Raw genomic sequence first — 24,481 nt, forward strand, 5'->3', positions numbered from 1 at the left:
TGGTACACACTGAGGGAAACACAACCATCACACCTCGTCCTCTTCTTCCACGGGAACTCGTCGCACAATCCCCGTTTGTTTAACTTGTGGCAAATACCCCATAACCACAAATTTGTAATCGCCTGTCGGTGCCTCGTGTTATTATTCCCCGGCGGAACGAGCGCCGTTGCGGCGCAATGGGGTTACAGCGTCCGGCGGAAAATATTGCTTCAATCGTACATGTACAATGTCTGTAGAAGGAGCGTGACTCGAAGGTTTCGATCCACAGGGGAGATCTGTACGTTACGTCGGTAACTTGGTGCAAGACGCGAAAGGGACCACAGTAGCGGGGCAGAAATATTTCAGAAATGCCGATACGGCGGGTAGGTTTCCAGAGGAGGACAAGGGATCCCGGAGCGAAGTGCGCCACAAGATGTTTTCGGTCATAAATTGTTTTCTGGTCAGCTTGGGAGGAATAAAGCCGGTTTCGGGAAATATGCCTAGCATGGTCAGCGTGAGCAATAGCATCCCAGGCGTACTCCGATCGCACTGAGGGTGGGTCTGCCGACATAGGCCTGAGGGCGTGCAGTGGTAGGGAGGGCTCACGGCCATAAAGGAGGTAGAATGGCGAATTCCCAGCCGTATCATGCCGCGGCGAATTATAGGCGAGACGTCCCAATCGCGGTGATCAGCAGAAACGTAGCAGGAAAGGATTTCGGTCAAGGTACGATTTAAGCGTTCTGTAAGTCCTTTTGTGTGGGGATGGTACGCGGTAGTTGTCTTATATTTAGTAGAACAGGATCGGAGGATGTCGTCAACGACTTCTGAGAGAAAGCAACGGCCACGGACGGTGAGCAACTGACGTGGAGCTCCATGCTAAAGAATGACGTCGTGAAGAAGAAAATTTGCCACATCAGTAGCACAGCTAGTCGGCAAAGCACGCGTGATGGCGTAGCGTGTGGCGTAATCCGTAGCGACAGCAATCCACTTGTTTCCCGATGTCGACTGGGGAAACGGGCCAAGCAAGTCCATGCCAACCCGGAAAAAAGGTTCTACCGGGATGTCGAGTGGCTGTAGTGTTCCCGCAGGAAGCGATGTTGGTGTTTTGCGGCGCTGACACTGATCGCAAGAACTGACGTAGCGGCGGATGAAATGGTCCAGGCCGGGCCAGAAAAAATGCTGGCGTACGCGTTCATATGTGCGAGAAATGCCGAGGTGACCAGCCGTAGGCATGTCGTGAAGCTGCTGGAGGACAGTGGAGCGCAACTGCGCAGGGACAGCGAGAAAAAGTGCCGGCCCGTAAGGACGGGTATTGCGGCGATACAAAATGTTATCGCGTAGCACGAACATTCCCGTCGACGCGTCAGGTGAGGCAGAGTTAATGTTGTCGATGATCTATCGTAATGCTGGGTCACGGGGCTGTTCTTCTGGAATGTGGAGGAATCCAGATATAGCACACAGAAAGTCTGCGTCGTCATCGTCAGCAGCGTCTGGTGGGTCGACCGGATGGCGAGACAAGCAATCAGCATCTTGATGCAAGCCTCCAGATTTGTATTTTACGTCGAATGTGTATTCCTGTAGGCGCAATGCCCATCGTCCTAGCCAGCCTACCGGATCTTTTAGTGAAGAGAGCCAGCACAGTGCGTGGTGGTCTGTTATGACTGTGAATGAGCGGCCATGCAGATAAGGCCGGAACTTGGCGACAGACCACACGAGGGCAAGGCATTCGCATTCCGTAATGGAGTAGTTGCGCTCTGGGGCGGAACAGAGGCGGCTAGCATAGGCAATAACCCGCTCAAGACCATCCTGTCGTTGCGCCAAGACAGCTACGATTACGTACCCACTGGCATCTGTGCGTACTTCTGTGGATGCATAAGAATCAGTGAGCCAGAAGCCGAGAGTGGATGAGTACAGATATAAGGTTGGTAAAAGCGGCAGCGTGCTTGGAGCTCCACGAAAACGGAACATTTTTTTTCAAGGGGTTAGGTGGGGTCTAGCAATATCAGCAAAGTTCTTGATAAAGCGTCGAAAATACGAACAAAGTGCGAGAAAGCTGCGAACGTCTTTCGTCGACCGCAGTGCTGGAAAGGTCTGAACTGCGCGAATCTTATCAGGGTTGGGACGAACCCCCTTCGCGTCGATGAGGTGCCCGAGGATTGGGATTTGCTGACGTCCGAAATGGCATTTGGAGGAATTCAGCTGAAGACCGGCGCGTCGGAAAAGGGTTAGAATTTCCGAGAGGGTTCGACGTCGGTGGTAAATGTGGGAGAAAATACGATAACGTCATCCACGTAACACAGGCAGGTGGACCATTTGAAGCCCTGGAGCAGCGAGTCTATCATGCGCTCGAATGTGGCTGGAGCGTTGCGAAGGCCGAAAGGCATCACTTTGAACTGGTACAGACCAGCGGGTGTTCTGAAGGCGGTGTTTTAACGGTCTATTTCATCTACGGTAATTTGCCAATATGCAGACCGAAGGTCAATGGATGAAAAATACTTAGCGCTGTTAAGGCACTCAAAGGCGTCGTCTATCCTTGGGAGGGGATACACGTCATTCTTTGTGACTGCACTGAGATGTCGATAATCGATGCAAAACCGCCATGTACCATGTTTTTTTTTTACCAGCACTACTGGAGAGATCCATGGACTGCAAGAACTTTCAATGATGTCCTTCGCTAGCATCTTATCCACTTCCTGTTAGATAATTCGCCGGTCTGCACCAGAGACTCTGTAAGGGCGTTTGTAAACGGGGCTTGCGCTGCCGGTGTTGATCCGGTGGGTGACTGACGAGGCTTTTCCTAAAGGGCGATTGTTCAGGCCGAAAATGTCCCAGAAGGAAGCCAGAAGGCAGCGCAGTTGATCGGCTTGGGCAGGCAGCAAATCTGGGGCCAACATTTTCACAAAAGGTTCGGTCGGGGCAGTCACGTCCGGAATGTGAGGGCCAGTATTTCGTTGGCAAGCGACGGCCAAGGCAGAAATGTGGCATTATTCTAAAGCGGAGAGGAGGCCCAGAGTGATGGCTTGCGGCAGAAGTTGGGTAGAAAAACTGAAATTTAGGAAGGGAAGAGATGCCTGATTTTGTGTGATCGTGGTGACTGTGTTGGGGAGGGTCACGTTTCGCTCCAGTAAAACGGCTGGTATTGGAGAAATGACGTAATCACCGTCAGGAACAGAGGGAGATACACACAGTGGTACGTAAGAAAGAGCTTGAGGCGGCAAACGGGTGTCTTCGAGGCAGCACAGACGGGGCAAGGGTTCATCTGCTGTGATTGGCAACAGGGGTAGGTCAAGGTGGACGAGTCCGAGAGAACAATCGATCAGCGCAGAATGGTCCGACAGAAAATCTTGGCCGAGGATAAGGTCATGGGTGCAATGCTCTAAAACGGTGAACAGGACAGTGGTATCATCACCAGAAATCGTGACGTGTGCAGTGCACATGCCCGCGATGGCAGCAGTTTCTCCGTCAGCGACTCGGAGACAAGAACTGGCAGGCGTCAAAACTTTGCGCAGGCGGGAGCGAAGTTGCGCACTCATCACGGACACCTGCGCCCTTGTGTCTTCAGCGCACTCACAGGGACACCGACACCTTTAACGACTAACAAGTTTTTTTCGGCAGGCGGCGTTGTTAGAGGATTTTGGGGTAGTCGGGAAAATGCAGCGGTACCTCTGGGCGCTGCATCGTCAAGTTTTCCTGGTTGGAGCGTAGGTATGGCGAGGAAGAGCGGCGGGGCGAACGGGACTGACAGGTCTGCGGTGACGGCGAGTGACCGGACCAGCGACTGTCGGTAGAATTCGAGAAGTTGGGTGGTGGCGTCTGGCGGCTGGTGTAGAAGCGTCGATTTCCCTCGTCGGTGTACCGGGAGAAGGTGGTTCGGCACGATAGGAACGACGGGTTATGGCAGTAGCGGGAGACGTGGCCGGCTCGGCAGCAGTTTAAGCAAATTGGCCGGTCATCGGGCGTCCTCCATTCATGTGGGTTGCCGTACCGGAAGCGCGGCGGTATATTGTCGCGTCGAGGCGCTTGAAGGAACAGGGAAGGAACAGGTTGATCATTTGGATGAGTGACGGCGCAAATAGGCTGCAGTCCGAGATAGATGAGGTCGTCGCGTACAACGGCTTGTATCAAAGATACAGCAGGCACTTTGGAGGGTTGTTGGTTAGGATGAACTCCGGCTGGAGCCATGGCCTCAAGTTCACGAAGCAGTATTCTGGTCACATTTTCGGAAGTCGGTGCTATCCCTGTCGAAGGGAACTGAGCTGGTGTTGGCAATACGTTGTCAGAGCACGACGAGGTCGCAGCCGGGTTCGGAAGTCATGTGAAATGTTGAACGATGCGAGGTCTTTTCGCCTGCTCAAAGCGGCAACATTCGGCGATAATACCATCTACTTTGTCACAGTTCTTAAAAACCAGGAGGTTGAACGCGTCGTCCGCTATCCCCCTCAAAACGTGTCGCACTTTGTCTTCCTCGGACATTTGTCGGTCAATTTTTTGACAAAGGGCCAGTACGTCGAGGATGTACGCGACGTAGGACTCAGTGGGGCTCAGCACGCGAGAAGCTAGATTGGTTTTTGCTGTGAGCTGCCCAATAGCGGACGTCCCGAAAATGGCTTTGAGGTCTTTTTTGACAACGTCCCAGCTGGTGAGGCGTGCCTCGTTCATGAGAAACCATGTTTGGGCCGTAGCTTTGAGGCAGAAAGACAGGTTGGCGAGCATGATGGTCTGATCCCAGCGGTTGTGGCCACTAACGCGCTCGTACATCATGATCCAGTCTTCCACATCCTTGTCAGCCCTGTCATAGAAGAAGGGAGGGTCCCGGGGGTGCGACAAAATGATGTGGGAGCTTGTCAAAGGGGCAGTAGCCGCTGGGGCCTCGTTAAGAAGCGGGGTTGTCATCCGAGTGAAGCTAGGTGAACGAAATTTGGTGACTGCTGCAAAGCTCCGTCTTCTCAGAAGAACCAGCACCTCCACCACAAGATGTTACGAGGCGAGGATGCCGTATAAACAAAACTTCCCTCGCACTTCCCCGAGGGGGAGACTGTGTAAGTGCGAATGCACGGTTGTTGATTGCGCGATTACGGTGGATACCGTGATCTTGGAGTGGAGAGGAGGCGCCCAACACCCGCAGTCACTGAGCGGAGAGAGGAGGAGGAGAGTAGCGCCCGCCGTTACGGCGAGGGCTACACGAGCGCCCTCACGCGTCGGAATGCGGAGCGCCCGCTACGCGAGCGAGAGCTCTCCCGCCCGAAGTGAAGAGGAGGCGCCCAATACCCGCAGTCACTGAGCGGAGAGAGGAGGAGGAGAGTAGCGCGCGCCCATCTCCCCCCGTTGCTAGGGAAGACGAGGAGGAAGACGAGGAGCGCGCGCACCCGCAGCTGTTGCTATGCGGACAACGGAGGCGGACGATTCAGGCTCACTTAAGAAGTGCATTCGCACTTAAAATGTATTTGCAATACTCAAAACGCAAGAGGCTGGGTGCCACTGGTACACACTGAGGGAAACACAACCATCACACCTCGTCCTCTTCTTCCACGGGAACTCGTCGCACAATCCCCGTTCGTTTAACTTGTGGCAACTCCCCTCATAACCACATAGTTTGTTATCGCCTGTCGGTGCCTCATGTCAATACGGCGACGCACACTACGACGGACTTCTCGCCATTCTTTCTACTTTATGGGCGTGAGCCTTCCGGCTCCCTACACACCATTCTGCCCTACCGCCCCGACGTTTTGGAGTGCAGGCCCGTTTCAGACATAGCTAAGTATGCCGAAGTGTGTCGGCAACAGGCTCGATCGTTCACCGCTGCGGAACAAGGGCGCCAAAATTCTCGTCATGATGCTCAGTCACCTCACCTACGTATGCCACCGTATCCCTCGTGTGTCTTTGGATTCCGCACGAGAAACCGTGCCTTTCAGCCAAACTCTAAAGTAAATACCATAGACCCTCCTGAGTTATCGAGAAAACGTCCCCCGTAAATTAAGTCGTAGAACCAATCACTGGCACGACCAATCTTCGTCACCGTGGGTGCGAAAAAGTGAACGTACAGCACATGAAGCCCTACTATGACCCCCTCGTTGTCTCATCGCCCTGAGTCGTAAGGATGGCTGCTCCCTTTGCCGGGAGGTGATTGTAATGAAGATACTCGCGAGCAGCAAGGGCACTTCCTTATGGGTATGTGCTTAGTATTGGGACAATTTACCCAAAGTGGGTATGTGCTCGAATATGGGGCGATTCGCCACAAATGGGTGTGTGCGTGGATCTGAGACTGGCAGCAACATCGAGGATATCGTGCGCGATACTGCTTCTTAGACCCGAGAGCTCGCTCGGACGCGTTTGGAATTAACGGCAGTAAGACCTCGCTACCACGTCCTGCAACTATTAGAAGAGACAGAGACACACGAGAAAGACGTAGAAAATAGGAATGTTTCCTGACGCTTCAAGAAGAGGACTTCCTTTCTTCAGTCCTCTTCCTGAAACGTCAGCAAACGTATTTCTACTTTATACGTCTTTCTCGTGTCTATATATATGTATATATATATATATATATATATATATATATATATATATATATATATATATATTGAAAGGGGGTTTATTGGCTGGTAGATGCAGACGGTCGCAGAGGTCCAGAACCACAGAGAGCGAGAGAGCCGATGAACGGTCACACCCAAAGCCGCGCAGACCGAGCTTCGTCTTCGTTCACAGGAGTGGTTGGTAGTCTGCTAGCAACATGGCGATGTCCGATGGCACATAGCCATTACAAGGAATTGTCCGCAGTTCCTATTTATTGCAGCCGCGTTACCTCATTACAACTACCCCCCCGGGGAATAAAGCCCCATCCTGGCGTGTCACGGGGCACACGACACTAGGGGATCATAATACGGCTTCAAACTCTGGACATGTACAGTCTCTTTCCCGCGGCGACGGAGGTCTGAGGAAGGTGTCATGGGCTCTATGACGTAGTTCACCGGTGACGTCCGTTCGAGGACACGGTAGGGTCCGTGAAACCGAAAAAGAAGCTTGGTACACAATCCTGGTGTGGTGGAGGGAATCCACAGTCACACCAGAGATCCTGGAGAATACGTCGGGTGGGTAGCTCTGTCGTCGTGCCGAGATTTTATGATGCAACTGATCTTCAGTCGTAAAGGACCTTGCAAGCTGGCGGCATTCTTCCGCGTACTTGGCAGCTTCAGAAGCTGGGGAGCACTCGGAGCAATCCAGTCGGTAGGGGAGAACCGTATCGAGGGTACATGACGGCTCGCGACCATAGAGAAGGAAAAAGGGGCGAGAAACCTTTTGTGGCCTGAATGGCTGTATTGTACGCATAAGTCACGTAGGGCAGGACAATGTCCCAGTCGTCGTGATCCACTGAGATGTACATAGACAGCATGTCGCCGAGGGTGCGGTTGAAGCGCTCAGTCAGGCCGTTATTCTGCGGATGGTACGCTGTACTTGTTCGATGGACAACACGGCACTCACCGAGGAGGGCACAAATGACGTCTGACAGAAACACACGTCCCCTGTCACTGAGGAGCTCACGAGGCGCCCCATGCCGCAGAATGAAGCGCCGTATGATGAAAAAGGCGACGTCGCGTGCTGTGGCGGCAGGCAGACCCGCAGTTTTGACATAACGCGTCAGGTGATCGACGGCGACGATAACACATCGGTTGCCGGAGACTGTGTTGGGCAAAGGTCCATACAGGTCTATACCAACACGGTCAAATGATTTCTCCGGACAAGGAAGCGGCTGCAGTGGACCCACCGAGTTGGAAGGCGAAGACTTGCGACGCTGGCAGGTAGTGCATGACCTAACGTACTTGCGCACAAAGGTGTACATGCCGCGCCAGTAATAGCGGAGACGGACACGGTGGTATATTTTTAACAAGCCAGCGTGGGCACACGTTGGGTCGGCTTGAAGCGATGCGCAAATGTCGGTGCGAAGGTGCCGAGGAATTACGAGCAGCCACTTCCGCCCGTCGTTGAGGTAATTCGCCGGTAGAGCAACCCGTCACGAAGCATGAAATGCATAACTTGTCTGCGCAGGGCCCGAGGTTGTTCAGTACGGGAGACGTCCGAGAGCAAGGAGATGAGCGAAGCAATCCATGGGTCCTTGCGTTGTTCAGAGGGCATTCTCTGGTGACACTGGAGAACGGGATAAGGCATCAGCGTCGGAATGTCTGCGGCCAGACCGATATATGACACGTATGTCGTACTCTTGTAGCCGTAAAGCCCAGCGCGCTAGCCATCCAGACGGATCTTTTAATGTCGACAACCAGCATAGCGCATGATGGTCTGTGACGACGTCGAAAGGGCGGTCGTACAAGTAAGGTCGGAACTTATCTAGTGCCCAAACTATGGTCAAACACTCTTTTTCCGTGACGGAGTAGTTTGCCTCAGCTTTTGTAAGGGTACGGCTAGCGTAGGCGACAACGTACTCGTCAAAGCCCGATTTTGGCTGAGCAAGCACAGCCCCAAGACCAACGCCGCTGGCATCAGTATGAACCTCAGTGGGGCGTTCGGGTCGAAATGCCGCAGGATAGGTGGCGACGTAAGAAGCTTCCGCAATGTCGCGAACGCGTTTTCACAAGCAGGGGACCACGAAGTGAGGTGTTTAGAGATACCGGACAGAAGCTGCGTCAATGGTGCAACGATGGTCGCAAAGTTGCGGACGAAGCGCCTGAAGTCCGAGGAAGCTCCTGGGGGCCTTCATAGATGTCGGCTTCGGGAACTCCGCAACTGCCATCAGCTTAGACGTGTCGGGTAGAACTCCATCCTTCGAAACGACGTGGCCCAAAATAGTGAGCTTGCGAGCAGCGAAGCGACATTTCTTGAGGTTGAGCTGCTGCTTTGCGTCGGCAAGACAAGTTAAAACTTGTTCTAATCGGCGTAGATGTGTCTCGAAATCCGGAGAAAAAACGACGATGTCGTCCAGGTAGCACAGGCATACTTTCCATTTTAGTTTGCCCAAAATGCTGTGCATCATGCGCTCGAAAGTGGCAGGCGCATTACAAAGGCCGAACGGCATCAGATTAAACTCATACAGGCCGTCAGGTGTTATGAAAGCCGTCTTTGCGCGATCAGCCTCGGCCATAGGTACCTGCCAGTACCCGGAGCGCAATCGAGCGACGAGAAATGTTCGGCACCCTGCAGACAGTCGAGGGCGTCATCTATACGCGGGAGAGGGTAGACATCCTTTGTAGTTATCTTGTTGAGGCGCCGATAGTTGACGCAAAAGCGTATCGAACAGTCCTTCTTGATCACAAGGACTACGGGGGATGCCCAGGGACTGTTGGAGGGCCTAATGACGCCTCGCTCAAGCATCTCGTCCACGTTTTCATCAATAGTACGTCGCTCTTTGTGTGAAACGCGATAAGGTCGTTGTCGTAGCGCCGGGTGCGAGCCAGTGTCAATCGTGTGTTCGACTGTTGATGTTTGACTTAGCGGAGCTTTCAAGCAGTCAAAACACAAGCGAAACCGATGGAGGAGGGCCAGCAGTTGATCTCGTTGTGTGGGCGTGAGATCTCCATCGATAGCCTGATTGAAAACGTCGGATGGTAATACCTCTGCTTCGGATGTTGCACTCAATTCTGCGACATGAGTGATAATGAGAGTATCGTCGGGAACATCCATGACAGCACTTGGCTCGACAGGCTCAATCCACCCGATAGTCTCACCCTGTAGCAGCGAAATTTCATCCGAGGACCAGTTATTAACCAGCATGAGGCTCGTACCAGCATGGATCGTTAACAGAGCGGACGGCAGCGGAAGACGTCTCCGTCGGATGAAGAGGTCGGACGGCCTAAAAAGCACGGTTGTGTCAGCAGTGCACGCACAGCACAGGGGCACGGAACCGAGCAGTGCGACGAAATTTTTTCATCTTCGCTGACGACCAATTTAGCAGCAGTTGCCTGATTATGGTGCGGGTCGCAATCTGGTGCAAGTTGAACTTCCGCACGCGCACAATCGATGACGGCGTGGTGACGAGCGAGAAAATCCTAACCCAATATGAGGTCATGGGGAAAAGTAGGAAGCACGATGAAATCTACAATGTACAAAACATCCTGGATCGTCACTCGCGCCGTGCACGCTGCAGACGCATGGACGTGTTGTGCGTTTGCAGTACGTAGCGCGAAGCCATCCAACGGCGTCGTCACTTTTCTAAGGACACGGCAAAGGTCGGCATGAATAACTGAAAAGGCAGCGCCCGTGTCGACTAACGCCAATGCACGTCGAACTTCCACAAATACGTCTATAACATTTGAGGGCGAAAAATGAGGCCTTGGACAGTTCGCTGGTAACGCAGTTCTTCCCTCCTGAACTGCGTCAACTAGTTTTCCTCTTCGGTAACGGTTGGTCGGCGGCGCATGGGAGAAAGATACCGACGACGAGGGGAGGACGTGCGACGGGTAGCGAAAGTGCGGGAGTCAGAAGGTGCAGCGGTGAAGTCGGACCTGTAGGAGACTTGGCGTGGCGATCGGCTGTGAGGGTCATAAGTAGGGGCTCCGATATCGTCGTTGGTGGGCGTCAGGCGTCGGTGGCAGTATCGGGCGACATGTCCGGCATAGCGGCAATTAAAACAGATGGGACGGTTGTCCCACGTTCGCCAGGCACTGCTGGATTGCGGCGGAGGCCGAGACAAGGGCGGTGGCGTCATCGGTACAGGGTGTTGGTAAGACATGGGGACCCGCTGAGGGGGGACACCCATGGCGTCAGCGTACGTGACGATCGGTACCGGAGTCCTTGCGACGCTTTCGGCATACGGCAGCGGGATGGTAACGCTGAAGGTATGACGATCAGGCGCAGTGGGAGTCAGCGAATTGGCGTCAGCAACTTCCTCTTGAATTACACTGCGGAGTGTTGGCGCCGAAGTAGACGAAGGCTCCGGGGTGTATGGCAGCAGGGAGAGCTGACGGGCGACTTCTTCCCGCACTATCTGCTTGATCTGCAACAGCAGAGAAGAGTTGTCGGGGTCACGGACCAAGCTTGCTATGGCGTCGTCTTGGGCAGAGGTGTGTCGTGCGCTCACTCGCTGTCGACGAAGCTCTTGATAACTCTGGCAAAGGTTCACCACTTCAGCAATGGAGCCCGGGCCTCTCACCAAGAGCATCTGGAAGGCACCCTCGTCGATGCCTTTCATGACGGGCTTGATTTTCTTAGGGTCTGTCATAGATGGATTCAGACGCTTGCAGAGGTCCAAAACATCCTCGATGTAGCTCGTAAACGTCTCTCCGGTCTTCTGGACGCGGCCGTGCAAGCGTTGTTCGGCGAGCAGTTTCCGCACAGCGGGACGGCAAAAGCAGCGATTTATTCCGTCTTGAAGGCCGGCCACGTGGTTATGCCGGATCCGTGGTTGTTGAACCACACTTCGGCGAGACCGGTGAAAGAAAAGCTGACGTTATTGAGTTTCATAGCGTCATCCCATCGGTTAAGCGTACTCACACGTTCAAAGGACGCCAACCAGTCCTCAACGTCTTGCTCCTCACTGCCGTTAAACTTGGTAGGTTCACGTTCACGGAGAGCGCCGCCAGCGCAGATGATAGCTGGGCTCGGAGGCACATGGGGCGTGTCGTTACCGCCAGGCATGGCCGTTGGCATGGTGCGGCTGCGTAGTTCCAGGGCTTGGTCAGGGACGCCGACCGACGCGGACCGACGCGATCCTTGAGCCTTGATGGGATTACTTCAGGAACCCAGCCGGGCGTAGCTGAAGAACCGCAACCTCCACCAAAATGAAAGGGGGTTTATTGGCTGGTAGATGCAGACGGTCGCAGAGGTCCAGAACCACAGAGAGCGAGAGAGACGATGAACGGTCACACCCAAAGCCGCGCAGACCGAGCTTCGTCTTCGTTCACACGAGCGGCTGGTAGTCTGCTAGCAACATGGCGATGTCCGATGGCACATAGCCATTACAAGGGATTGTCCGCAGTTTCTAATTATTGCAGCCCGCGTTACCTCATACAATATGTATATGTATATGTATATATCTATATATATTTCCCTTGCCGTGCCCTCGCCTATGCTGCATTTTCTGTATATAAAACCCTGAAACCAACTTATTCTGTACTCTGAAGAAAGGAAGTCCTCTTCCTGAAACGTCAGTAAACTTTTACTTTTATTTTTAATGTCTTTCTCGTTTGCCTCTGTCTCTGCTTACCATATTTATATTCTCGAAGCATGCCCGGTTTGGAAGATGGCGCTTCGGCATCTACTATTCATTGTTCTGCTTCGTTAACTCTTCTTGTTACAATCGTTCCCGTTGAGGAAGCATACTTCCTGGTGACTCAAGGGCATGACTTAACTAGAGGGTCATAGTAGGCCTGCAATCGATCCACGTGAATAATTTCATGCCCTCGGCGGCGATTATCTGTGGCGTGTACAACTGGTTGGACAAGGTATTTGACTGGTACAGTGCGGTAAATGACTCTGTTCGGGTCATGGTACTTAGTGGTCAGTTTTAGGGAGAGACCGGCTGTGGAACAGGGCCGGAAGAGCGCAGGTTTTGGTGTATTGAGTAAATTAATTCACGGCGACAATAATGTATCGGTTTCAGGCTGCAGTAGAAGGCAGTGGGCCATAGAGGTCGGCGCGCACACGTCCGAAACTCTCTGCTGGGAAAGGTAGTGGATGCAAAGGACCGGCGAGATGAAGCGGTGGCGATTTTCGCCGTCGTTGGCATTGTGTCAAGAGCGCACGTATTTGTGCACAGAGGTGTACATCCTGCCCCAGTAGTATCTTAGGCGAAGGCGCTCATAGGTCTTTAGACCACCACCATGACCGCAACTTGGATCACCGTGAAAGGAGGTGCGTATATGGCTGCGCAGATGGCGGGGAATGACCAGCACCACTTTTCGCTTTCGGAGCAGTAGTGGAGACGGTAGAGTAGCTCGTCACGGAGTGAAAAGTGAGAAACGTGTCGACGCCGGGCCGCGTATTCCCAAACCATATCCCGTAGGGGCCCAGGTCGACCACACCCCTTAAGCAGGGGCGCAGCCGATGGGGTTAAAAATTGTAATTTTTTAACCTCCTTGGACGCAGCAACGTGACGTCTCTACCTATATGTGCGTGACTTTATGCGAGGTGGATTTTTTCTTGTTTCCCCTCCCCTCGTTTCGGCTGCTTTGAGGGCGGCCGATGGTTTCGCTCCGCGGGCAACTTGTGTTGTACTATTTATATTTTTATTCCTGCTATTTCTTGTTTATACGTTTGTGTACTTTTTTGCGTGTGTGTGGCTTACAGTTGAGGCACGAGCTGTGACACAATGCTTTCGAATTAAAAGGCCAGACACTACAGAAATATATATATATATATGTGGTAGCTAAAAATGCGTCGCAAGAAACAGACACAAACTGCTCATCTATACCCATCAGTGGATCTCTAAAAGTAACAACTTTTTGCCGCTATTTGGACTCCGAGATCACTATCGCAAAAAGTATGCGCCAAGGAGATAACTTTTTTACTGAGTTTTATCTCTGCTGCGACTACCGTGACTTCAAGCTCGCGGGCAACTACTCATTAGTCCCAGTAAAAAGAATATACGTATCTGAGTGAGTGTAACATTGCATTAAATGAGAGGAAAGGGGAGAGAAAAGAGAGAAAAGGGAAGGTCACAACTCGCACAATAAACACAGTTGCAGTCTTGGGGTCCAAATCGCAAAATGAACTCATTAAAGTCAGTCAGTGGCCGCAAAACGCACAGTTCACACTTAAATGTACAGTTCACAGTGTGGACAATGCGCTTCACACTGAAAACAGTGCACGCTGCAGACAGTTCACACTGTATACCGAACGGGGAAGTAGGCCAGGCTGCTACACCAATTTGTAGAGTCTGTTTTCAAGGGCGTACTCGGTAATTGCTTCTAGTGCGGTGGGATCGTCACGGACCCGACTAACATGTTCCTGTTCAGTCGCAGGGGCGGGACCTAGAGTTAAAAGCTGTTGGCGATTACGGTCGAATAATGGACAGAGCCAAATTAAGTGGTAACGATTTGGTGTGCCTTCCCGATTACAGGGGGGCGTCAGCGTCATTCGGATCCTGCTGGAGCTGTCTATTTGAAATAACGTATCCTATGCAGCAAAATCTCTGTGTGCATGAAGCACAAATTGTTAAAAATAACTAATCGACATTGGCAACAGCGTGAGTGGTAGCACGCATGATTACTGATATCAAACTCGGCCTGGTGGCTTCAGTGAAGAAACTGTGGTCAATAGCCCTATACAGAAGACATATATCAAACTCCTCGAGTACTTCAGTTGTTGTACAATCCAACTATTACTTTGCCCTTGGTTGGTATATATTTTCGATATTGTTTCCCTAAATTGTTATGACCAGCAGTGCAAATTATGCAGAATTCATGACCGAGTGTAAAACGTGTACGTTTGAGCTGGTGTCTTATCAATGTATCACCCTTGCAAGAACGGTTCACACCTGCCATTGCTGTTAACAAAATGTAAATGTTTTGCTTAGTGGCACTGTTCCTGATAAAGAATAATGCAATGAAGTTAATGTTAACGAAATTCATTGTAATAGTGCTTATGAAAGTGCCAAAATCTCGCAGCTCATGCAGCTGTAATATTTCGCAAGAGTAGGACAGTTTGTAAATGTAGTCATGGGTAATTGCCTGCCTTTCTTCCCTTACCTGCATCACCGAATCGTGTTTTGAGGTGTGTATATAGTGAAAGAGCACCCAACTCAATTGTATACCCTTCTGTGTGCTGTAGAATGAGCTTTCAATGAGGGTGTTTGCTTTCCGGACCGTGTATAATTGCCACATGCTCGTGAAAGCGTCCATCCGCGCGCGCGCACTTCGACCACCGAGTCGAGCGCTTATTTAGAAACACGATCGGAGGTCAGCGTCAACTTGCAGGTGAGCTAGAAGAGCGGGGAGAGATGAGGGGCTGAGGTACAAAAAGTTAGCTTCTACCACATGTGCGTCAGCTTCCCCAGCGCCGCAGGCGAGCCCCGCCCACGGAGCGAAACCATCGGCCGCCTGCCAAGCAGTCGAAACGACGGGAGGGGGAAAAAAGAAAAAATCTACCTCGCATGAAGTAGCGCACATATAGGTAGAGACGTCACGGTGCTGCGTTAAAGGAGGTTAAAAAATTGCAATTTTTTTAACCTCTTTGGCTGCGCCGCTACTTAGGGGGTGTGGTCGGCCTGGGCCCCTGCGGGATATGGTTTGGGAATACGCCGCCGGGCCCGAAATCCTCAGGAAGATGATGTACCCGTTAGCACCCCAATGGTAGAAACAATCCATGGATATTTGCGTTGCTAGGCTGACATGCTGCTGACAACAAGAGGAGACATGCCTGAGTCACTATCACTGGTTGCAAGGCAGGAAACGTCAGCAGGCACTGGTGACCTTGAAAGTAAGTCAGCGTCAGAGCGTTTGCGCCTACAACGCTAAATGACCCGGATGTCTTACTCTTCCAGTCTGAGAGCCCACTGACCAAGACGACCAGATGGATCCTTGGGGGTGGAAAACCAACAGAACGCATGATGATCAGTGACCACATCTAATTGGAGACCATACAAGTACGTTCGGAAAATTTCTCACTGGCCAAACTATGGCCAAGCACTTCTCTGTTACAGAGTAGTTCTACTCGGCTTTCGTCAGCGCGTGGCTCGTTTATGCTACGACGTAGTTGTCCAAACCGGGCTTTCGTTGGGCGAGCACAGCACCGAGACCCATCCCACCGGCATCAGTGTGTACCTCTGTTGGGGCCTACGGATCAAAGTGCCGCACCATCGGAAGGGATGTAAGACGACGACACAGCGTTAGAAATGCTTTGTCGCAGGAGGGTGCCCACACTGATATGTCGCCGGCACTACCGAAGAGCTGAGTCAAATGTGAACTGATGCTGGCAAAGTTGCGTACCAAGCTCGAAAATATGCGCAAAGACCGATAAAACGCCGAAGCGCCTTCTAGTGGTCAGCTTCGGAAACTCGGCAACGGCTCTCATCTTCGTATATTCTCAGAGATTCCCGTCATTGCAAACGACGTGGCCCAGTATCGTTTGTTTGCACGCAGCAAAAGGAAACTTTTTGAGATTCCGCGGCAACCCAGCACTTGCAATGTGGTCAATACTTTCTCCAGGTGAGCGAGGTGCGTTTTGAAGTCCGAAGAGAAAACAATGACGTCATCCAGATAGCGAAGACACGTTTTCCACTTCTGCCGTTGAAAATACGGTCGATCTTCCGTTCGAATGTGGCAGGAGCGTTGCAAAGAACAAAAGGCGATACGTTAAATTCACATAGGCCATCACGGGTAAAAAAATCTGTTTTCTCTCGATCAGCTTCCGCCATCGGGACGTGCAAGTACCCGAATCGTAGTTCTAGCGAAGAAAAGTATTCTGCTCCCTGCAAACAATCGAGAGCATCGTGGATGCGATGGAGGGGATACACGCCCTGGTGGGTTATGGTGTTGAAACGGCGGTAGTCGACACAAAACCGAATGGACCCATTCTTCTTTTTCACAAGAACAACGGCTGGCGCCGAGGGTCTCTTGGAGGGACAAATAATGTGGCGCTGAAGCATGTCATTTACGTGGTCTTCAATGGTGCGTCACTCAGGTGGTTATACATGATACGGTCGTTGTCGAAGTGGGGCATGCGAGCCAATGTAAATGCAGGGGCCCACAGCAACAACAGACTTACGGAAAAGAGAACTTTGTTCTTTGTCAAAAGACGAAGAAAGGTGGCTACAGAAGTGTCGCAAGCTGTGGTCGTTGTGTTGCGCCCAAATTTTTGTTGATTAAGAAGGGGAATATCTCGGGAGATCTTTCGTCCCGTGTGCATGGCAGAACAGTGTTTAGCTCATTTGCTTGCAGATTGGGTGGATCAGCAAGAAGCTACGTAACAATACGAGGATCGACCCGATACGCTAAGTTTCATGGTGTAGAGAATTTTCTGAATAACGATACCGGCCGTCTAGCCTGCTTTGGCCTAATCTGTTGCGCATTGGCTGTGCACAAGGATAGTCCGGAAAGTGTCGTCGGAACTTTTGGAATTGAACGGCAGACATCGACATGAACGACAGAAACAGCAGCTGCAGTATCGAGTAGGGCAGTAGTAGAGATACCTTCGACAAATACATCAATAACATTTGTGGGCGAGAAGTGAGGACTTGTAGCTTTCGATGGCGATGTAGCTCTTGCCTCGGGAACTGCGGCTGTTATATTTCCCTCCCCAGTGCTGGCAGAGGGGCGTGCATAGGTGACAATGAGCGGCGACGTGGCGAAGCTGAGCGGTGGTTGGCGAACGTAGTGGAGTGGTCAGGCGGCAGCGACGTCATCGACGGCTCAGCGGCGACTTCGTATGTTGGTTGCGGTACAATAAACGGCTGGGCGTATGTGGGGTCGTAGTACAGAGTATGTTGGAAGCTATTCGGAGGCAGCATGCGATGGCGCCAGCCCGGCATGTCCGGCAACTCTGCATACAAAGCTTATAAGGCGATTGTCCTGCGTACACCATGAACGGGTAGTGAAGGACTAGCCACAGTCGCTGGAAGACGGCTCGCCGGCCCGACAATCGGATTTAGACGGTTCTGCAATGGACGCACTGGTACGCCATGCTGATTGATGGAACAGGCGGGTGTATGACTCGAGGGTGGAACGAAGGAACAGGGGTGACCTCCCTGTAGCTTCGGCGTGCATTATCAGTGCTGCTACCCGAACGTAGTAATGAGAAGTTACTAGGGCCTCAGCGACTTTTTCTTGTATCACGGGCCTTATTGCAGGAGCTAGAGTGGATGACGGTTTCGTGGTGCATGGACGGAGAGACACCTGGCGGACCACTTCTTTCTTAATAAAATCTTTTATCCAGGTGAACAGCGTCGGGTCGTATGTGTAGATAGCAGCCAAAACTTGATAAGGACTCGTCCTGAACGCAAACTTGCCGAGTTAGAGCCCGCTGATTTCGAAGCTCGCCGAAGTTCTGACATAAACATACGACGTCAGCTATCGTTGGGGATCCTTGGCCAGAAGCATCTGGAAAGCGTCAGCGTCCAATCGTTTAAGCATGTGCCTGATATTCTGCACTTCCGTCATCGACGGGCCGACGCGCTTGCGCAAGTAAACCACGTCCTCAATGCAGCTGGTGCATGTTTCCCCTACTTACTGGCCTAGTATACGGAATCGCTGCACGGTACGGAGCTTGCGTACAGAAGGGCGGCCGAATCCTGCAATAAAGCGGGTGTGGAAGGCAGAGCAGGTAGTCATGTCGGATTCATTAATGGTGTAACAGCTTGGCGAGCTTGTCAAGGAGTAAAAGACGGTATGCAGCTTGGTAGGATTGTCCCAGTAGTTGTATGCACTCACGCGCTCGCAGGGCGACCGCCAATCTCCGACATCACTGTCTAACTCCGCGGTGACCATGGTAGGGCCCCGCTGTCGCATCGCGCCTGAGTAGATCACGGGTACGCCGACACCAAGGATGCTGGATCGTCTCTTCGTGGTTCATCGTGGGCAGCGTCCTGTTGCCAAGCTCCAATGTCTAGAGTTCAGTGTCTAGAGTTCCCATCTCTAGAGCTACAGTGTCTAGAGTTGAGTGCAATGGCGTACAGGGTACCGGCATGTGCCATATTCTGCCTTGCAAGTATCATTATTCTTTTAGCACTTGTATTTAGCCGAATTTCATCCTGGCTGAATTTTTCTCCGTCGTCCTCATCACTGGCTAAAAGCCGCCAAAAGCACAGAAAAACGCAGAGCCATCTTGTATAACACCACCACGTCTGCTTTCAAAGTGGGCAAGGGAACATTTTCACTGCTACGTCTATGCTTCGGCCTTGTACGGGCGGAAACTATTTGTTTCGGCGGATGAGGCAGATGTATCTGTGTTGTGTTTACCTGAAAGTATGTTGTGCCTCCGGTTTTTTGTAGGAGAGAGCTATGGACTAATTGCGGACACCAAGGGATCATTAATGTTCGCCAAAGTCTCGACAAGTGCAGGTGTTGTTTCTGTTTTTGTTTCTTCAGTAAAACAGCTACAGTGGCCTGGATCAACCAGGCATCCATTTCCCGGTAACCCACCCAGTCCACACAAAGCCACTAAGCAAATAAGAGGCTTCCCTGATGGCCATCCAAGAAAGGGCGTTAACACATTGGAAATGTACTTCTACGTAGTGGTAAACAACGTACTTGGAACAAGACAGTGAAGCACATACGTAACGCTAGAATTTCGAGTCAAAATTGGGTCTGAAAAGGTTTTCCCAGCAGTAACAAGTGCAGGGAAGGGTGCGTAGTGATTGTATTCACGTTTTTCTGCGTAATTGAGTTTTAGAAATTGCGGTGTTTCAAATTGGGCAATGTACACTAAATTGTAGTGCTACCTTGAGGCGCGGTGCGTTCACCGGCCACGAAGCTTACGTTGGTATTGCATCTTTTTTGTTGTAATGAAACAAAGTAATACTTTTTCAGCTCACACAGTTCATACGTTGTCAGCTGAACGAAAGAGAATGTGTGCGGCATAGACTGTGCAGTAATCCGCGACCACACGCGGGAAAACCAGCTACAAAACAACCATAAAAATGTACGCAACTCTTTAATGCAAAGATCATAAACTTTACTTGGCTGTTGAAAGACTTTTCGAAAACAAAGCATGCAATCCGGATATTTTTTGTCACAAAATATAACAAAAGTGCAGATATTTGAATATGCGTGATCACGTTGGTGCGGTCCCCACCAGGCATTCAGTGTGCTGCGTTACTACGACAGGGTCTTGAGTTGCGTTGGTTGCGGTTTGGATTTACCAGTTGGGTTTTCATCAGCAGCACCTGAAAAATGCCAGTAAAAGTAAATGAGCTTAGTTGATCCAGCAAAACACAAACAAATTCTTGGGTCTTCTTTTTAATGGCGTGTTAGTCACACAGGTTGATACAGTACATTTGTTTCAGGTACGCGGTGGCTTCTAGTTGGTAAACAAGGCTTTTGAAGCATGGAGCGAACTGCTAAACGCGTTGTGGCTGCGTGCAAGGTGCCCACTAGCAAAAATCTTGGGAACTAAAGCGGCCGCTTTTGAAGTTCACACATTCTCCTGTGTTTCCTACAGCGTATCGCCGTTCCCAAAGGATATTTTGCAAATTTCTCGTTTTATGCGCGCTATTTCGTGATTTTGAAACAACTCTAATTAGAAAAACAAAACATTCTTTCATTTCAAAGGGTTGCCATTTGCTTGTTAAAATAAAATCTATCGGTCTCTCAGAACGTTGTTCCCACAAAAAAAAACTCAAGCAAAATAATATTTTCAATTTTGGGCTACAGACCGTCAAACAGAAAGCAATTGCAAACTCTCAAATGTATAGCCTTCTTAGCGCTGCTTCATTATCAAAGCAGGGCGATCGAGGGGAAGTAGGGGCGCCCCTGCACTTGCAGTCGTACAATGTGGGGCTATTTTTCTGTAGCTGCCTTTGGTAAACTAGTAGCTGTGACGTCATCTGAGCAAGGCGGGAAAGTGTCTGGTGAATTGGCATAACGTCATTTATTTACCCTATTATTTAACTATGTCTTTTATGCTAGCTTAAATACTGTTAGGGAGCAATTTAAATATAGCAAGTGGTTGAACAAGCGCCACGTGCACGTTGTTTTCTGGGTTCCTTGAAACCAGTACACGGCAAGAAGACCAAATAGCACCACGAAAAGTATGTTTGGCCATCAGAGATGCCCGATTACTTTGGAGGCAGCCGAACCAAATTTTAGGCGCCTTGAGACACCTGCACCGCCGCATGTTAAAATTACGATGCGTTTCATGATTCCAATTTGCTACGCTGAACCACTCGAGGAAAAGGTCTTGGATTGCGTGTTGACACGGTTCCCATTGGCAGTACTGCATCATGACTACACAAGATTTTTAAAGGCAATTGCACCACCATGCCAATTCTGTCCTCTATGAAGACGAGTGATTGGGAAAACATGGGAAGGAGAGCTGACAGCAGTCGCTTTGGCTTACAGCATTTTTATTATTATTAGAATGCGTCAGTACCCTCCGCCGCCTCCCATGTTGTATTCGTGCGATTGTGGTCCGGTATTGTAAGAAAAGGTGAGCTTGGTAGTGGGCCGATGTTTTGAACGTATTAGTGAACAAAAACGTTATCACAAAGCAAGGAGATCCAGGTGGCACCGTTTGTTTCCAGGCGTAGCCTGGCACTGCCGCCTATTTGTTATAATGACAAGCCTGCCCGATGGACCCTCCGCAGCAACTAGGTTTAGGAGGATGGCCGCTAACGCAACAGCACCAGTGACCCCGTTGTCGGACCTTACAATCTGGCAGTTGAATCGCCACAGCTTCGATCGTTAACAAGAAACCAGATGTGATCATCCTCCAAGAGACGGTTTCGACGGCCGCGTTCATCTTCATGCACAAAGAACACGTTAGCCACTCCGAGGGCCACGGCATGGGCACCTCTGTCCGGAAGGGTCTCACATTTGTGAAATTCACGATCAAGACAGGAAACATCAAGACTCAGTACACGTTTACCTAGAACATACCCAGGAAGCAACGCAAGGACAGCCTGTTCTTGATCAATGTTTACAGCAACTCCAAGCACATACACGAGAAATTCCGCTCGCTCCTCCACCAGGCCAGCACAAGGGACAGGGGAACCATGCTCATGATAAGTGGCCACTTTACCGCGCCGCACACGGCATGGGGCTACGTCCGAGACACTATCACGGGCATGTACCTGCTGCAAAAATTCATGTGCAACTACATACTGATCATGGACCACGCTAACACCACCAGTAAGTATAGTGAACGCGTGGCAAGGGGCACTAAACAGACCTCACTTTCGTCCACAACGATCGTGCTGGGAAGATCGCGTGGCAAAACACCGGAGTCGATCTTGGCAGTGACGACTATATTCTCGAGATCACGATACCCGATGAGATCAGGGTAACACCGTGGAACACAAGTGTACAGATTTGGACGGATGCCGACTTAACCAACCCAGGCATTGCCCGGTCATCCGAGACATAGGGGAATCGACCGCCGAGTTTCACAAAGCCGTGCGGTCGGCCACCAAATCCGTGGAGACCGACAAAGATAGAAGAGGCCAAACGTTCATTTATGGAGCGTTTGGAAGAAAGAGAGACTGAACCGTAGACTGTGAAAGGAAGTGGCCGAGCTAAGACGGGTCATTGAGATGTACTGGAAAGTTTTTTTGCGGACAGCAATAGAACAAGATCTATACCAAGCCCGACGCAAAATTGCATCGCAGAAGACGTGGAATTTCTACGAGGTTGAACCAACTGCAGAAAAAGTTATAGCGCAAGCGGACAAGGAGAAGAAAACAGAGACACCACGGAGCACTGTTTCAACTGGTTTTTATTCGAAAGGTTCATCCATAAATAGCCGCACTTTTCATCCTACATTTTTCCGCAATACACCACCAACTCAACTAGGAATCCGTCCTGATGAGCTAATACCAGTCACACCAGCGTGACCGCCTCGCCAGACTCGTGCACACGACTGAAGCGCTAAGCTGGGAGAGTTGGTTACTGACTAAAGAATTCATCGTACTAGCGAACATAAAGCAGGCACATCCTGAACACGGCGAACTTCATGCACACGGCGGTTAGGCAGTACGACAAGGATGCCGCGCTCAAAAAGCAGGCGGACAAGTACCTACACACTACCTCCACGTAGCGCCACTAACCGAACACAGTCACGAAATGCCTGGGTTCACCAGGAGGTCAAGATGGTAGGTGCGAGCTGCGCTGCGTGAGCTAAACACCCGCTTGGCAGCCAGCCCGGACGTTGTTACGAGCAAGATGCTCAAAAACATATACGATGCATTGATAGGAGGCATTACCCAATACTACTACGAGTGCTGGCGTTCGGGCAGGCTGCCTCTCTTGTGGAAATTTACTAAGACCATCCTGATCTCAAAACCGGGCAAGCCGCCAGACACGAACAATATCCGTCCCCTCTCACTCACGTCATGAGTGGGCACGTTGCAGGAGTATGTGCTCGCGCGGCGATGGCAAGGCTACTTCGAGAAGGAAGGCCTATATCCAGACTCCATAATAGGGTTCCGACCCATAGAGTCTGCAGGACACCCTGCTCAGCTTAACACGGAAATAATAAGGGAGGCACGAGTGATATGGTAACACTTGGGTAGACTTTCAGACTGCTTTCGACAAAGCAAAGCATTCGGCGATCTTGGCAAGCCTCCAAGTTGAACATGGGCGCAAACAGCTACAACTAGATCAATGACTTCCGTATGGATCGGACGGTAGAACACCCCGCGAGAACCTATACCTCAAACAGAAGACGGCCGGCAGCACAGGCACTCCGCTAGACTCGGTAGCCTGGCCATTACTCATCAGCCTCGTCATTATTGGGGTTGCGGAGGCCTGGGCTGGAACGGGCGTCCGGGACACTATATACGCCGACATCACGCTGTTGGTCCATGTGGCGCCCTCCACCCAAGAGAGAGGCCTTTTAAGTTCTGTCATCTCGAATTCTACTCCTTGCGATTCACCACAACGAGCAAGCAGCTTGCCGCCAGTTTCACCTCAGCTGTCAGATGTCGCTGGTGAGGCAGACCTTCCTGAGGGCAAGCCCTACGCCCAAGAAATAAACTCCACTCTCTCAAGGATCGAGAATTTCAGTGGATACGCGAAGTTGCCATCTGTCCTACCTTTCCACCTGTCATTCAACGCACGTGCCCACGCAAGCCTTTCGGCACGACTATTCTGTCTTCAAGAGCGATGGCCAGGACTCCGCATCGGCGGGGAACCTGTCACTGTCGATGACGACTGCCGGCACAAGGCTGCACTCACCAATGTAAATGTCAATGCCGGGCCAAACAGAATCATGTTAGACACGACGGCCGAACGAAGCCCCTCTGCTTCGAACATCCTGAAATGAAAGCTCAAGTGAGGGCATGCCGATGTCCACCATGGCACGGTGTCGAAGCAAGAGTGTCATGTTATCGTTGCCGCAAGTGATCGGCGCCAAAAAAGCCAAGTTTGATTCACAGAATCCCCTCGAGTCCTGGGTGCAACATGCCGCTCAACCACAAGCCCTTGATTTTTCACTTCCTCGACTATTACTGCGTCCAGTGACTTGTACACCGCTGAGCACCCTAGGATGACCGCCCGTAATAATAACAGCCCACCGGACAGCTTAAGCGGCCTGACAAGGACAGGACGCAACTTGTAAATGGTTTCCAGCATGCCATTCCCTTAACTCTGGGACTGTGACTGGAACAATCTTGTATGGAGTGTACAGTGTACATAGGATCTTTTTGTTGTCAATATTTTGTTCATTTCTTGTTGTTCGTTCTCTCCCGTCTCAGCACCGTGAGCCAACTGGGGGAGGAGTAGATGTACAGCTCAACCGCGGCTGCAGAGGGAGCTCGCGCCACTGGAGCAGTGCACCGCGTGACAACAGATCGTCATTAGCCGCGAGCGAGGAGGCACGAGTCTCGCGGCCAGCAGTGGGAATGGAGACACGGAGCCGACTGAACCGCGCTCACAATCTGAAACGCAGGATAGCACCGACGCCATGGCTC

This window comes from Haemaphysalis longicornis, unplaced genomic scaffold (assembly GCF_048455015.1).
Source record: "Haemaphysalis longicornis isolate Haplotype H1 unplaced genomic scaffold, Haemaphysalis longicornis Haplotype H1 scaffold_8, whole genome shotgun sequence".
NCBI classification, from domain to species: domain Eukaryota; kingdom Metazoa; phylum Arthropoda; class Arachnida; order Ixodida; family Ixodidae; genus Haemaphysalis; species Haemaphysalis longicornis.